Genomic DNA, 14,693 nt, shown 5'->3' with positions numbered 1-14,693 from the left:
AGGCGCAGGAGCCGGGATTTCTGGGCAGTGCCTGAGGTCCCTGCCAGTCCTGCAGCAGCCGCTCACCTGCCCCACCCCCACACCACCCCTGCCGGAGAAGTGCCCAATCTGTCCTTTCCCCGTGGGTCAAGAGGCAAGTTGTCTACTGTTCCTCTGGCTAACCCTACCTTGAAAGTGATTCCTTATCCCCCAGAGCAGGCAATGGAAAAAGAGAAGCATTGTGCTCTGGTCCGAAACCTGCATTCCCTTCTGTGGGGGCAGGGGAGACAGGGGTTTGGTCGGGGGTGCCAGTGTTTATTTTCCTAACTGACAGATAGCCCGGGATTATGACCTAACTTCAAACCACCCAAGCAAGAATGTGCTTCTATTGTTTTGTCTGCAGAAGCCGCCTTAGTGTGTAGTGCAGGGTCGACCCTGGAAAATAGAAGTCATGGAAACTAAGATGTGATGAGGGACTGGGCTGATAAATAGCTCGGAGCCGGGCAGGTGCCAGCTAATCACTGCTGCAGAGAAGCAACAGCTCTGATTCCCCTAAGTTAGCCCAAACTGGAGGAATGCTGACAGTACTATCTGCCTGGCCTGGGACGGGGACACCAGGTCCCCGGGATGAAGACAGGCAGGGCTGGGCAGTCAAAATCCTACAACACAGCCCCCAAGTGTAGAGAACTCTAGAGGCCACGCCTGCAGATGCAAACGGGATGGAGCCACGCTGGCGGACCAAGGTGCCTTCCTGTGACCCTGAGACCCTGAGGCCAGAAGGATTGTCTTACATTCCCAAAGGGCAGCTGCTTCTCAAAGGGTTACCACTGTCATCCGCCCTTGGTCAAGGGCATCCTAGGTGAGGGGGGGCATTTGAAGAAGCAGTCACATTTTGTGTATTTGTGTTTGTATTTCTCATCCTTATGTCGCGGAGCATCCACTGAGCTGAAAGTGAAAAAACAATCGTGTATGCTTTGAAGTCACAGAGACTTTGGTAAAATCTCTGCCTTTGCCATATGCTGGTTGTGTGATCCAGGATCAGTCCCTGAGGCTTGGTGAGCTCCAGTTTCCTTGTATGCAAATGGGGTAAGTTACTCTTTTTTTTTTTTTTTTTTTTTTTTTGAGACGGAGTCTTGCTCTGTGCCCCAGGCTGGAGTGCAGTGGCGCGATCTCGGCTCACTGCAAGCTCCGCCCCCCTGGGTTCACGCCATTCTCCTGCCTCAGCCTCCCGAGTAGCTGGGACTACAGGCGCCTGCCACCTCGCCCGGCTAATTTTCTTGTATTTTTAGTAGAGACGGGGTTTCACCGTGTTAGCCAGGATGGTCTCGATCTCCTGACCTCGTGATCCGCCCGTCTCGGCCTCCCAAAGTGCTAGGATTACAGGCTTGAGCCACCGCGCCCGGCTCTTTTTTTTTTTTTTTTTTTAAGACAATCTCTCTGTGTCGCCCAGGCTGGAGTGCAGTGGTGCGATCTCAGCTCACTGCAACCTTCGCCTCCCGGGTTCAAGCCTCCCAAGTAGCTGGGACTACAGTCACGTGCCACCATGCCCAGCTAATTTTTGTATGTTTAGTGGAGATGGGGTTTTGCCATGTTGGCCAGGCTGGTCTCGAACTCCTGACATCAGGTGATCTGCCCGCCTTAGCCTCCCAAAGTGCTGGGATTACAGGCGCGAGCCACCACGCCTGGCTGGGAAGTAATTTTTCCCGAGGTGAGGCTCAAGTACGTCTCCCCTCCTCAAGGGAAGGCTCTGTTATTGATGGGTTCCTGTTCTTATATCCTTAATGCCTAAAGGAAGCACTTCTTCAAGACATAACTTAATCATCCTAACGGCCAACACCCTTGTGTGGTGGGTACCATGGGCAGTGCCACTTCTGGGTGCTTTAAAGGCAGCAGCTCATTCGATACCGACACAGCCCTCTAAGCCAGTGTTTCTTTGCATCACCTCCTTTTGCCGATGGGGAAACTGAGGCTCCGAGAGGTTGTGTAATGCAGCCAAGGTCACATGTCAACAGGAGCAGCAGAATTTGCTGGCAGAGAACCACGTTCAGACTCCCTTCCCTTCACCTCTGTGCTCTAGGGCCTCAGAATACTTTCTTTTGAGACAGGGCCTCGCTCTGTCACCCAGGCTGACTGTAGTGGTGCAATCCTGGCTTATTGCAGCCTCCACTCCTAGACTCAAGCAATCCTCTACCTCAGCCTCCTGAGCAGCTGGGACTATAGATGCACACCACCATACCTGGCTAATTTTTGTACTTTTTTTGTAGAGACAGGGTCTTGCTAGATTGCACAGGCTGGTCTCTAATTTCTGGCCTCAAGTGATATTCCTACCTTGGCATCCCAAAGTACTGGGAAGAACACTTTTGAAAATGAATCTTCTGCTGGGTGCGGTGGCTCACGCCTGTAATCCCAGCACTTTGGGAGGCTGAGACAGGAGGATCACTTGAGGCCAGGAGTTCAAGGCCAGCCTGGCCAACATGGTGAAACTCCATCTCTACTAAAAATATAAAAATTAGCCAGCTGTCGTGGCACACGCCTGTAGTCCCAGCTATTTGGGAGGCTGAGGCAGGAGAATCATTTGAACCTGGGAGGTTGCAGTGAGCTGAGATCGCACCACTGCACTCCAGCCTGGGCTACAGAGTGAGACTCTGTCTCAAAAAAAAAAAAAAAAAAAAAAAAAAGAATCTTCTCAGATGGGTTTCCATCAAGATACTATATTCTAAAACCACCTGCTTTGTTTACATCGAGCTTTTCTTTTCTTAAAAGTCCACTTAAGCCGGGCACGGTGGCTCACACCTGTAATCCCAGCACTTTGGGAGGCTGAGGTGGGTCGGTCACCTGAGGTCGGGAGTTTAAGACCAGCCTGACCAATATAGAGAAACCCTGTCTCTAATAAAAATACAAAATTAGCCGGGAGTGGTGGCGCATGCCTATAATCCCAGCTACTCGGGAGGCTGAGGCAGGAGAATCGCTTGAGCCTGGGAAGCGGAGGTTGAGGTGAACAGAGATTGCGCTACTGCACTGCAGCCTGGACAACAAGAGCAAAATTCCATCTCAAAACAACAACAACAACAACAACAACAAAAATCCACTTAAAGTATTTGTAACTGGATCATTCAGAAAAAAAGAGAAGGAAAGAAAGACTTTAAACAAGTAAACGACTCTGGAACTCATCCTGGGGTTTGGGGACTCAGCAAGATCTCCAAGCCAGGCTCCCATTGTGCTCACAAGAAAACTCTGTAGTTAAGTCTCAAGTATGTACTGATTGCAACGCGAACAATTATAAGCTGTAAATGGCCTCTGCTCAGGGGAGAGGTCCAGGGATCTCCCCATGCACGCATGTATCACTAGGAACTGTGTAGAAATGTTCCAGATCCGTTCTCTACACGAACTTAACCCAGTCAGATGAACAGCAGCAAGGCCAGGAGCATTCCATTTACTGAGCGAGTTTAAGGTTTTAGTTTTTTTTTTTGTCTTTGAGACAAGGTCTGGCTCTGTCGCCCAAGCTGGAATGCAGTGGCACAATCTCGGCTCACTACAACCTCTACCTCCCAAACTCAAGCGATCCTCCCACCTCAGCCTCTTGAGTAGCCAGGACTACAGGCATGCATCACATGCCTGGCTAATTTTTGTATATTTTGTACAGATAGGGTTTTGCCATGTTTCCCAGGCTGGCCTCAAACTCCTGAACTCAAGCGATCCGCCCACCTTGACCTCCCAAAGTGCTGGGATTACAGGTGTGAGCCACCACGCCTGGCTCGATTCTTCTTTATAAGCCCTTCGGATTAGGATCAAATGAATCCAGCCACTGGAGTCTTTCAAAGATGACACAGATGTGAGGTGAGTTTCGCGGAATCACAGCCTCGGTTTAGAAGCTGAGGCCGCGGTTGACTCCAGGAGCCTCTAAGGCCTTACTTATTTGTTTAGTGGCTGGAAGGTCAGATGGGGAGAACATGGGGTGATGTTTTCCGGAGAGGTGGACAGCTGTATTCCAGTCTCACCCACCTCAAGTCAGCTATGATTCCCTGCTCATTTGCCAGGAACCTAGCTGCAGATAGGCTGTCCTGCTGGGGTAACAGTTTTACCGGAAAAAAAAGTGCCCGTCACATTTTTTACTGGAAAAGTTGAGAGGGTGGGAGGCAAGCCTGGCTGGTTTCAGATTCCCCTCCTTGCACTCAAGGCAAGCTGGGCTCACAAAAGCACCACTCCCTCAAAACCCAGGGCAGGTTTTAGACCAACAACAGCCGAGTTTGGTTAAAAACGGTGGAAAATGTTCGTGCTTTCTCATGGTTTTGGCCCCAGATCGACTTGATGCCACTCCAGAGGTTCTCCCAGCCTCCAACTGCGGATTCTCAGTTCCTTTCAGAAAACAAGACGCCTCTCAACCAGCTAAATTGGTCATTTTCAATCTCGATTTCCTTCTTGCCATTGTGTAAGTCCAATCTTGTTAAACCTACGAAGAGTGAGGGTCAGAGCCGTGTACCCCTAAGTTATATTCCCAACACTTACAACCAGCCAGGTGATGTGTAGTTAAGAAGCACGATCTTCACTGGCTTTTACAATTATCAGGAGAGGAGCAGATGGAAGTCACGGGGCAGGGCAGTTTTCTGAGTCTGGTGAATTTCACTGATATAAGAAGGAAAGTGATAGTTTCAGAATCTGAAATTTGCCATAGAACAATGTCTTCTCTCCCGACCTGTGCACCTACCAAGGCCCTGCTCAACCTCTGTCTTCTGTGTCCAGAGAAAGCCTTTCCAACCCCTTTCAGGATGAATGAACCCCTCTTCTGTGCTCTCGTCTCTTTTCTAGACCCCCAACTCATCGCTGTCTGAATGGCTCCATCCCACTAGACCAGAGACTTCTCGAGGCCAAGAGCTGTCCGACCCGCCCAGGACACCCTCATTTGCTTGAATGAATAAGCAAATGGCTCCTTCCTCCAGCTGCCCCAGCCACTAAGTTTCACCTTGACCATGACTGGTGCTTCTCAGACCCAAACAAAGTAGCTACTGCAGGAAAAGAGACCCCTATAAAAATGAAAAGATGTTCATCGACGTGGGGGAACACCGGTTTGACCTCCCAGTTTTCTGCTTGTTGGAAAATATTCCAATTTTTCCTCAGCAAGTAGATTTCCCTTCCCACACCTTCAATTTCTTTTCTTTTTTCTTTTTTTCTTTTGGAGACAGGGACTCACTCTGTCGCCTAGGCTGGAGTGCAGTGGCCTAATCTCCACTCACTGCAACCTTCGCCTTCCGGGTTCAAGCGATTCTCCTGCTTCAGCCTCCTAAGTAGCTGGGATTATAGGCGTGTGCCACCATGCCCAGCTAATTTTTGTATTTTTTAGTAGAGACTGGGTTTCTCCATGTTGGCCAGGCTGATCTCAGGTGATCTGCCAGCCTCAGCCACCTAAAGTGCTGGGATTACAGGTGCGAGCCACCTTGACCAGCCCGATTTCTTTTATAATGTGTCCCCAAAAAGGAAACTTACAAAATCCTCTTAAAAGAATATTCTCCACAGCACTGGCAGATGAAAAAGAATGTTATTGAGCTGGGCATGCCTGAATCTACATTCACTCTACTCTTAGCCATCTATATTTGTCTGTCTGACCGGATTCCTTTGTAAGTATTTGTACTAAGGAAATTTGACTTGCTGCCATTTGAGGTATTGTGGATAAATGGGCTTTTTAGTTGGCAAATCCAGAACTTTCCATCGTCATCAACACACACTTTGTGAGCTCCTATTAAGGAGTAATCTCCTTACTCTACTACGGTCTTGTACACGAGCAAGGAGATTACTAAAGTTTTTAAAGTCAGCTAAGAAAATGAATCAACATTTTTGTTTGTCAGTAAGAGGTTGATGGCATATATATGTACTGTGTATATATATGTGTGTGCACATACACATATGTAAATAAATGACACACATGGTGAAAGCAGTGTTATTTGGTTAAGACTAAAGGCATTGTTGGGAAGGGAGGTGGTGGAATTAGATGTTGATACAGTAGGTGTTTCAAATGTCAGATTTCAATGGTAATGGGAAGGAAAAGAAAGAAGAAAAATGGCTCCTTTAAAATATATCAATTCATCATTTCCCATTTGCAAACATTGAAAAAAAAATGAGAGAAGCTGTATGTCTTTCCTTGAGAGCTGCCTTTTAGCTCCCAGAGAGATGGAGTTTGGGCTGATGTCAGGGTTACTAAGGAAACGATGTATGCTTATGAATAGCAAAGCAAATAGACATATAAAACGCAAGTAAATCATTAATTGATTAATATTATTATTGATGGGATCTGAAGAGACTTACATATTCCTTCTTTATTCCAAGCTCTCAAAAGTTTTCTTTCATCGCAAAGCAAACACTCAGACGGCCACTTTATGGATAATTATTCCCTCTTTGCTTCACACTCTAGAGACGAAGAAGGGCTCACTCTTGGATTTTAATGGATCAAAGAAAATGGTAAACCAGGCAAGAGAAGTGTGCTTCATGTTTTCTGCCTTTTTAAAAAAAAAAAAACTGATGGCTGTGGTTTTTGAAGAGAATGGAAAATGCATTAGGGATAGTTTGACTTAAACACAAAGCACCTTTTGGTTTGACAAACAGATTTGAGTAGAGGCAGAGCCACATCTTCTGAGCCATGATTATGTCAGTTTCAATGGTGCCTTTCTCAGTGGCTGGATTCCACAGCAGAGGGGTAGGGCCAGGAGGAGGTGCTGAGTGGTGCCAGGTGCAGGGTGGCATGGTGTGGGGACGGCAAAAGGTGAGAGAAGCCAGCATGCTTCCCTCACTGATGGAAAGCAGAGGGGGATGCCAGCCCGGTGGCCAGGTGAGGCCGACACACCCCTGGGAGGCCACGGTTGCGACACGAGGGTGTGTCCCAGCTTCCTATCAGTGAGTCAGCATTTCCTCCTCTGGTGCCCAGCAGCCCTGGGGTCGCTGTGGAGGTGAGAGAGAGGTGAACCGTCCCGTCTGGGTGATCCTTGTTTGCCTCTGGCCCTTCTTGTTGATCCAGACCATGACCGAGAAACCTTCCCTTCACATTGTGTCCTCCTCCCCTTGGCACTGTGAGTGCCCAACCTGAAATGTGTCCATGATCACTGCTACCCAGGAAGTGTGCAGTTGGAGATGGGCCCTCTCCGGAGGCCACACTGGGGGTAGCAGAGATGGCAGATGGAGAACACGCCCTGTGCAGAGACCTCCTGGCGTCACACCTGCCTTGCTGTGTGACCTCAGCCAGCCACTTAACCTCTCTGTGCCCTGGCCACCAACCCCCTCACAGCACCTCCCTTGAAGGGCTGCTGAGGGCACACCTTTGCATGCACTGCTCCTATTCTTACAGTGAGGGAAGCGGAAGCCAGGGAGCCAGCGTCTTGGTTGGCAACAGGTCCAGCTTCTGTCCCCAGCTCTAGATACTGGGTGCCCTCAGAGCCTCCACAGGACTGTCAGTGAGAGGGGTGCCTTATCCAGCCCACCCCTGCATGTAGGCCATGGGGATAAACTATCTCACATCCCCATGTGGCGGCCCCTTTCCTCCACGGAGCTTGCTCAGGGAGGGACTCAGAGCCTGTTTGTTCAATGGGTAAGGCTGGTCTGTGCAGGCAGGTGAGAAAAACCACAGCCCGAGAGCTGTGAGCCCCAGGGGCCTGGAGCAGGAAGCGGGAGCAGAGGCGAGGGCAGTTAATTCTGTTGGGGGTCGAGGGACAGGAACCCAGGAAAGCTCCCCAGAGGTGGCTTTTGAGATGGGTCTTGAAGAATGCACCGAAGCTTGGCAGAGGCTCAGAAAGCCAAGAGGGCAGAGCCATGGAGGTGGGGGGGGGGCAGAGGGTGCCAGGGGTACCCGCTGTCCTAGGACAGTAGCCAGGAAGGGGGTCTCTACTCCTTTCTCCTCCTCCTGGTGGACAATCCCAGACCCTGTGGGTCCCAGGAGGGGAGGAAGAAGCTTGATTCTCTGAGCCTGAGGTCTCTGAGGGCAGACCCTGTCCTACCCTCCTCACACCCTCGGAGCAAGTGCCAGTCTGGGAAGCTCTGAGGGCTTTCTCTTTTCAGAATGGGTGGGGATGGCTGTGTCTCAGCCTTCACAGTGGGTCAGCGACACAGACCCTAGGCCTGTGGTCCCTGGTCAGGAAACTGTGCTGGGGACAGGGAGGGGCCTGCCCTCGGGTGCTGGTTGGCCTTGGTGGAGAGTAGGCAGTGCTAGCGGCTGGGAAGACTCCCTTGGGTCCCAGAGGGAGGGGCTGTGGCGGTGCTTGACTTTCCCACCTCACTGTGGTGGCTCCTGGTCTGAGATACATGCACCTAACTTCCCCTTTGAAGGGACGGGGCTGGCAGCTTGCAGGCCTTGGAATGAGGGCACACAGTAGTCCCGGGGTCAGCGGGCCCTTTGTCTTTGTAGCAGCTACACTCGGCCTGAAGGGCAGCCAAGCATTCACGTCTGCCAAGAACCTGGGACTGAATCCTGGAACACCGTCTACACGTCCCCAACCCCAGGGCTAAAATGGGAAGGTGGACAGGGGAGGAAGCCGACAGAGGGTCACCCCCACCCTCCCCTTCCACCCTGGAAGAGGCAGGGGGTGCTCCCTTACCCACATTTTGTTGATTGGACAGTCTAGTTCAGAGAGGTTGCCCGATGGACCGGAAGAAACACAGCCAGGAATAAGCGGTGGTAGCCCAGACCAGGAGCCCCTGAGGCCCGTGCTCCTCCCTCAGGCATGCAGGCCTCAGTCCAGTCCCGCACCCTCCTCTCCGGGGAGCAGCCAGGCTGGGTTCACAGTGCTCATGCTTCAGTCCACACTCCCTGCTGGGCTTGGGCAGGTGCAAGGCGCACCGGCCCGGAATCCCAGCTCCCAAATCCCGTGAGCTTTGCCATGGCTCAAGCTTCTGGGCCCATCTGGAAATGATGCGGCCGGCCTTACAAGGTGCCTGTGGGGTTCACAGACCGGCGTTTGAAGAGGCAGTGGTGCCAGGGGCCCGTAAAGTAGGGCTGGGGCTGGGCCCTGTGGGACGGTCACCCCCAGACAAAGGAAAGGCGTGGAAGGCACAGGTGGACTCTCATGCTGCTCTCAAATCACCTGAGACGAAGGTTCAGTGCAGTCTCCAGGCCCAGTCCCCAGAGATCCTGACTGGGAGGACTGGGGTGGGGCCCCAAAAGGCGTAATTTTTGCCAGCACTGCAGGTGTGGGGTCTGAAGCAGGTGGTCTGTGCATGGCACTCAAGGCCTTGGTCCAGCGTCAGTGCGGGGTTCATGCAGCAGCCACAGGGGCCGACTGCCACTGGCCCTGGGAAGACAGGGCAGGATGAGGCCGGGCTTCCCCCTGGGCTTGGGACACCAAGGGAACACACGGATGTAGGGTGTGGGCCTACGGTGCATCCTCTGCTCCCCCAAATGTGCCACCATTCAACATAAAGCCCCTTGCATTTACTGTCCACGAGGCCTTCAGTGAACCTGTCTACAGGCACACTCTCAGAATCAACAAATTACGGGGCTCAAAATCAAAACCCACCTCTTCCCCCTATACCAGAAAGGGCTGTCTGCACCCAAATGTTGAGGGAAACGTATCTGCCTTGACCCTCTCCTTTGGCGCGATCTCAGCTCACTGCAACCTCTGCCTCCGGGGTCAAGCGATTCTCCCACCTCAGCCTCCTGAGGAGCTGGGACTACAGGTGTGCACCACTGCACCTGGCTAATTTTTGTATTTTTAGTAGAGACAGGATTTTGTCTCGTTGGCCAGGCTGGTCTCGAACTCCTGGCCTCAAGTGATCCACCCGCCTCCGTCTCTCTAAGTGCTGGGATTACAGGCGTGAGCCACCGTGCCCGGCCACCCTCTCCTTTCAATGAAATGCTTTTACTTTGGTTTACAGGCTCAGATGAGATACTCCCATCTGTTCATAAAGAGAACAGATTCCGACTTGTGTTCCAATCCTGAGTACCAAAATCCCCGTGGAAGGGAGCTCTGCGTTTTCAGAGGTTCACTCACGTGCCCATGTAGGGTCTGAGAAAGGCCCTGCACGGGTGAGTGATTTAGGGACAGGCGGTAAACTGAGGAAGTGACACAAAGCCTGCACAGGGCTCCCACATTCCACCCGGTATTACTCCCGTTCTCTGCACTGCTGACAGCTCTCAAACAGATTCTTTCCACAGGGAATTAGCCCGCACGCAACATGAATGGGCTCGTTTTATATCAGAAGGCTGAATTTTAACTGACAAATTGGACAGGTTCCCCAAGGCGAGGGTTGCTAAGCTTTGTCATTCTCGCTAAAAATGTGATTTATAGTATATTTCTATTTGCTAGACACTCCTTTTCCCAGGAATGAAGACCCAGCACAGAAACAGGAGGTCTGCTCAGTATCTTGACCCCATATAACAATATGCTCCTCAAAAGTTTTCATTAGCATATAAACAGATGTGCATCAATCAATATGCAGCATGGCCACCTCAGCTTTGTTTCATTATGTCTTAATGATATTTTAAGCAGCCAAACACAATTCAGGACAGGGCAAGACTAACCCACAATTTACTTTAGAATTTTATGTTTTAAAGGAAAGATCTAAGGGTCTGATGAAAGGAGTTGTATTTCCTTGGATCTTTTCTTCCAGTTTATAAAATAAAAACCATTTTTGTTGTTTCTTAAGTACTCTGGTATTTATGAATGCAGAATATGTCAGATATTAGAGATCAACCCACACACACCTTCAGCCAAGCTTCCTCAGAGATCCTTTGTAAAAAAAACCACACACAGAAAAAGTGGGTGAAACCGTCTGACTTCTTAGAAGTCTGAGTTAAAAGTTGCAAACTCATTTTGCCCAAGATAACCAGAAATGCTCTAAGCTAAGTGGGCAGAAACAGATTTGATCTCTGTATCTGATTGCCTGGCAAAAGTCAAGCAGCCAATTTTTCAACAATGTCTCCATATCATGAAACTTCCTAAAAATCTTCAAGGGAGTAACCTGAGCTTGTGAAAAATGATCCCGAATTCAATAGGACAAAGCTTCCCTTCCAAGATATAATTAGGGGAGCTTGGAGCAGGCCTTTCATATTTGAGTTGACAAGCATGTTTTTTTCTTTGTTCAGTCTGTTCTGGAGGGCTTTAGGAGAGCTTCGCCATTTCTTTGTTAAGAGGAATGGCTGAAACAAAATTTATTTAAGAGGAATCATTTAAAATTGAATCCATCCAATAGGAATGTTTATTTTACCCAACATTTTTCTGTGTGAAAATAACACTAGTTTTTCTAGGTAATATATGTCTTTTATTTAATCATATGCATATTTAAGCCTCTAAGTTCTTTGTTCAAAACACTGAATTTTTTTTTTTTTTTTGAGACAGGTCTCGCTCTGTCACCCAGGCTGGAGTGCAGTGGCACTATCATGACTCACTGCAGCCTTGACCTCCCAGGCTCAAGCAATCCTCCCACCTTAGCCGCCCAAGTAGCTGGGACTACAGGTGTACATCACCATGCCCAGCTAATTTTTCTATTTTTTGTAGAGGTGGGGTTTCACCATGTTGTGCAAGCTGGTCTTGAACTCCTGGACTTAAGCAATCTGCCCGCCTTGGCCTCCCAAAGTGTTGGGATTCCAGGCATGAGCCGCCGCACCTGGCCTAGAACACAGATTAAAGACATACCGATCGGCCGGACGTGGTGGCTCACCCTTGTAATCCCAGCACTTTGGGAGGCCAAGGGGGTAAGATCACGAGGTCAGGAGTTTGAGACCAGCCTGGCCAGCATAGTGAAACCCCATCTCTACTAAAAATCCAAAAAATTAGCTGGGCATGGTGACATGCACCTGTAATCCTAGCTACTTGGAAGGCTGAGGCAGGAGAATCACTTGAACCTGGGAGGCAAAGATTGTGGTGAGCCAAGATCCCGCCACTACACTCCAGCCTGGGTGACAGAGTGAGACTCCATCTCAACAACAACAACAACAACAAAAACTGATCATAAGAGCAAAGCATTGCTAAGAAGCCTGATGTAATTGTTAGGCTCCGCTGAGAGACATCTGGTGTCTAGAACTCACAATGTCCAGGCTGGTGGGAGCTGGCTTGGAGTTAGTACTCCATGGCGATAAAAACATGAATGTAAGAAGAGTATCTACAGAAGGGACCAGAACCTTGAGAAGACTCAGAGCTCTCAAGCAGAGGCCGGTTGTGATGGCTCAAGCCTGTAATCCCAGTGCTTTGGGAGGCCAAGGTGGGCAGATCACTTGAATCCAGGAGTTTGAGACCAGCCTGGCCAACATGGTGAAACCCCCGACTCTACTAAAAATACAAAAATTAGCCAGGTGTGGTGGTACGTGCCTGTAATCCCAGCTGCTCGGGAGGCTGAGGCAGGAGAATTGCCCGAACCTGGGAGGCGGAGGTTGCAGTGAGCTGAGATTGCACCACTGCACTCCAGCCTGGGTGATAGAGCAAGATTCCGTCTCAAACAAAATACAACTAAACAAAAACCCAGAACTCTCAAGCAGGACTTCTCAACCTCAGCACTGCTGACTTTTGAGTGGGACAATTCTTTGTTGTGTGTGTGGCAGGGTGGAGGTGCTACCCAATGTACTGTAGGATGTTGAGCAGCACGGGGGCTTCTCCCCACCAGATGCCAGGAGTGATCTCCCTCCTCCAAGTAGATCATCAAAAGGTCTCCAGACATTGCCAAATGTCCCCTGCAGGGCAAAATCGTCCTCGGTTGAAATTGTCCACTGTTCTAAAGAATGCAGGAAGTTGGGCACACTTAGCTCGAAATGAATATTTACAGGGAACATTAAAGCTGCTTGTAGGCATCGTATGAAAAAAGTTATTCTGATTGTTTCAGAAGGCTGAACAAGAACAAACGGGGCAAACCTGTATTTTGACTAAGGAACAAGGAGACCTTTCTAGAAAAACTGCTCAGCTCCCAGTTCCCAGAGTGAGTATGTTTAGACCGGGCTAGGATCCTGACTCAAGGTCCCGGGCTCTTTCCTCGGAAGGACAGACGGACCGATGGTCCTCTGGGCCTCCAGAGGAGCAGTCAAGCGCTATGCTGAGAGCTTGGCCTCCGTGAGTTCCATTTAATCTGCTGTTGGGAGCGGTACTCAGAGCTTTGCAGATGGGCCTCTGCCGTTCCTCAGGGCCCACTCCAGTGCCCCAGGGAGGGTGGGCCGAGCAGCGGAGGCAGGGGCCTTGCGGTGGGGCTGGGGCCGGCAAAGGAACAAACGGACTCACAGGACGTGGAGCAGGCAGGAGAGCCCTCTCCCGACCTGACCGTCACGGCAGCCTCCCAGCCGATGTCTGAGCTGGGACTGGAACCCAGAGTCCTCAGTCAGGCTCTTCTCTCCGAGGTGGAGAGGCGAAAGCCCGGGGATCCGCACCTGCCCAGGTGGACTCCGCTGCTGCGTGGCGCCTGCGCTCGGACCCACCTGCGCCTAGGCCGCACCTCCCCGGGCGCCCAGCAGGTGGCGGTGCGCGGCCTCGAATGGCGGCTGGCAGGGCCGGGACGCGGCGGCTCCTCGCCGGGTGCGTTTCCTCCTCCAGCACTGTCTCACCCTGCTCCATACTGTCCTGCTGAACCGCCTGCCCTCTTTCCGCCCTGCCCCCGCCTCCGCAATGCGCCCCCTTCCCTTCTGTGGTCCCCTTATGGTTGGCAATGTCCCCGCATGGGGCTCCCAACACAGCCTGTGGACGCCGCTGAACTCCATGGACAACCCGCTGTGAGCGCCCCGGGGGTAGGAGAGGCTGAGGCACTGGTGGCTCTGGTCGTCCCACCCCGGGAGTGAGTGTCTCAGCCCCCGCCCCAGGCAGGGTCGTGTCCGCATCGACGTCTCAGGAGGCCTGCAGACCTGGAATTCCTGCCTGTCGCCCTCTACCCTCCAGATTGTGAGCGAGTATCTCCCCCCTTTAATGCCCTACACCACATAGCAAGGCACACGGTGGACTGTGCTGTTTGGGGTTGATGACGCTGAAGAAAAAAAACAAGAAACCTTTTAAACGTACACAACCCTGACAAGGAAACTTGTTCAAAACCAATCATTGCGCTCATGATAAAAGTAAAGAAAGCAAGGAGGTGTGTGTCCACGCACAGGGTAAATGTGGGCTGGGTATGGGGTCCTGACTTGGAGAGGGTTTGAGGGCAGTATCAACTCGCATTGCATTGTGAGGGAGGCCTTGGCAGGGCACGGGCAGAGGCCAGAGAGCCTCCCAGGTGCAGGGCAAGGCATGGGCTATTGCTTGGGGGCAGAAACAGACATCTGTGGAGCCATGAGAGGCTTCTGGCTGCAGAGGGGCAGCCGGGAGACCTGCCCCCACCCTCTTCCCGCCCTTGGTCTTATTTCCTGACATCCCAGGTCGTGTACAAATGTCTCCTCTCCCAGAAGCCGAGGTTAAAAAATGGTCGAACCATTAATTACTTAACAGTTTGTTCGGACGGTACTGTCTGCAGCAGTGGGTTTTTATGCAGCATAAAAATAACAGAAAACGAAATTGGAAAGCGAGGGCCACTCAGGATGAACGTCCACCCTTGGCTCATGCTCCAGGTCATTGAGATGTATGACCATCCTGAGACGGCAGATGGCAGAGGTGCTTGTGCCTTTGGTTAGTGGGGAGTGGGTGGAATGTGGCTATTTTTTGGTAGTGGGGTGAACTTGTGAACAGTGTGATCATAATAATGGCTAACAGGTTTTTTTTTTTTTCTTTTTTTTTGAGATGGCATCTCACTCTGTTGCCCAGGCTGGAGTGCAATGGCATAATATCAGCTTACTGCAA

The 14,693-nt window shown here is 50.9% G+C and overlaps 1 protein-coding gene across 1 annotated transcript in view; it reads left to right on the top strand.

Moving 5' to 3' along the window:
- The first annotated feature begins 6,773 nt into the window (after positions 1-6,773).
- The window catches only part of ATXN10 (ataxin 10), a 209,004-nt gene continuing 201,084 nt past the window's right edge, over positions 6,774-14,693 (top strand). Inside the window, exon 1 of the mRNA XM_050805913.1 lies at positions 6,774-6,777. The gene's annotated coding sequence lies outside the window, so the exon portion shown is untranslated. The remainder of the gene's footprint in view (positions 6,778-14,693) is intronic.

Source organism: Macaca thibetana, chromosome 10 (genome assembly GCF_024542745.1).
Source record: "Macaca thibetana thibetana isolate TM-01 chromosome 10, ASM2454274v1, whole genome shotgun sequence".
Classification (NCBI taxonomy): domain Eukaryota; kingdom Metazoa; phylum Chordata; class Mammalia; order Primates; family Cercopithecidae; genus Macaca; species Macaca thibetana.
The sequence above is the reverse complement of the archived record's forward strand: the minus strand, read 5'-3'. Positions and strand labels throughout refer to the sequence as shown.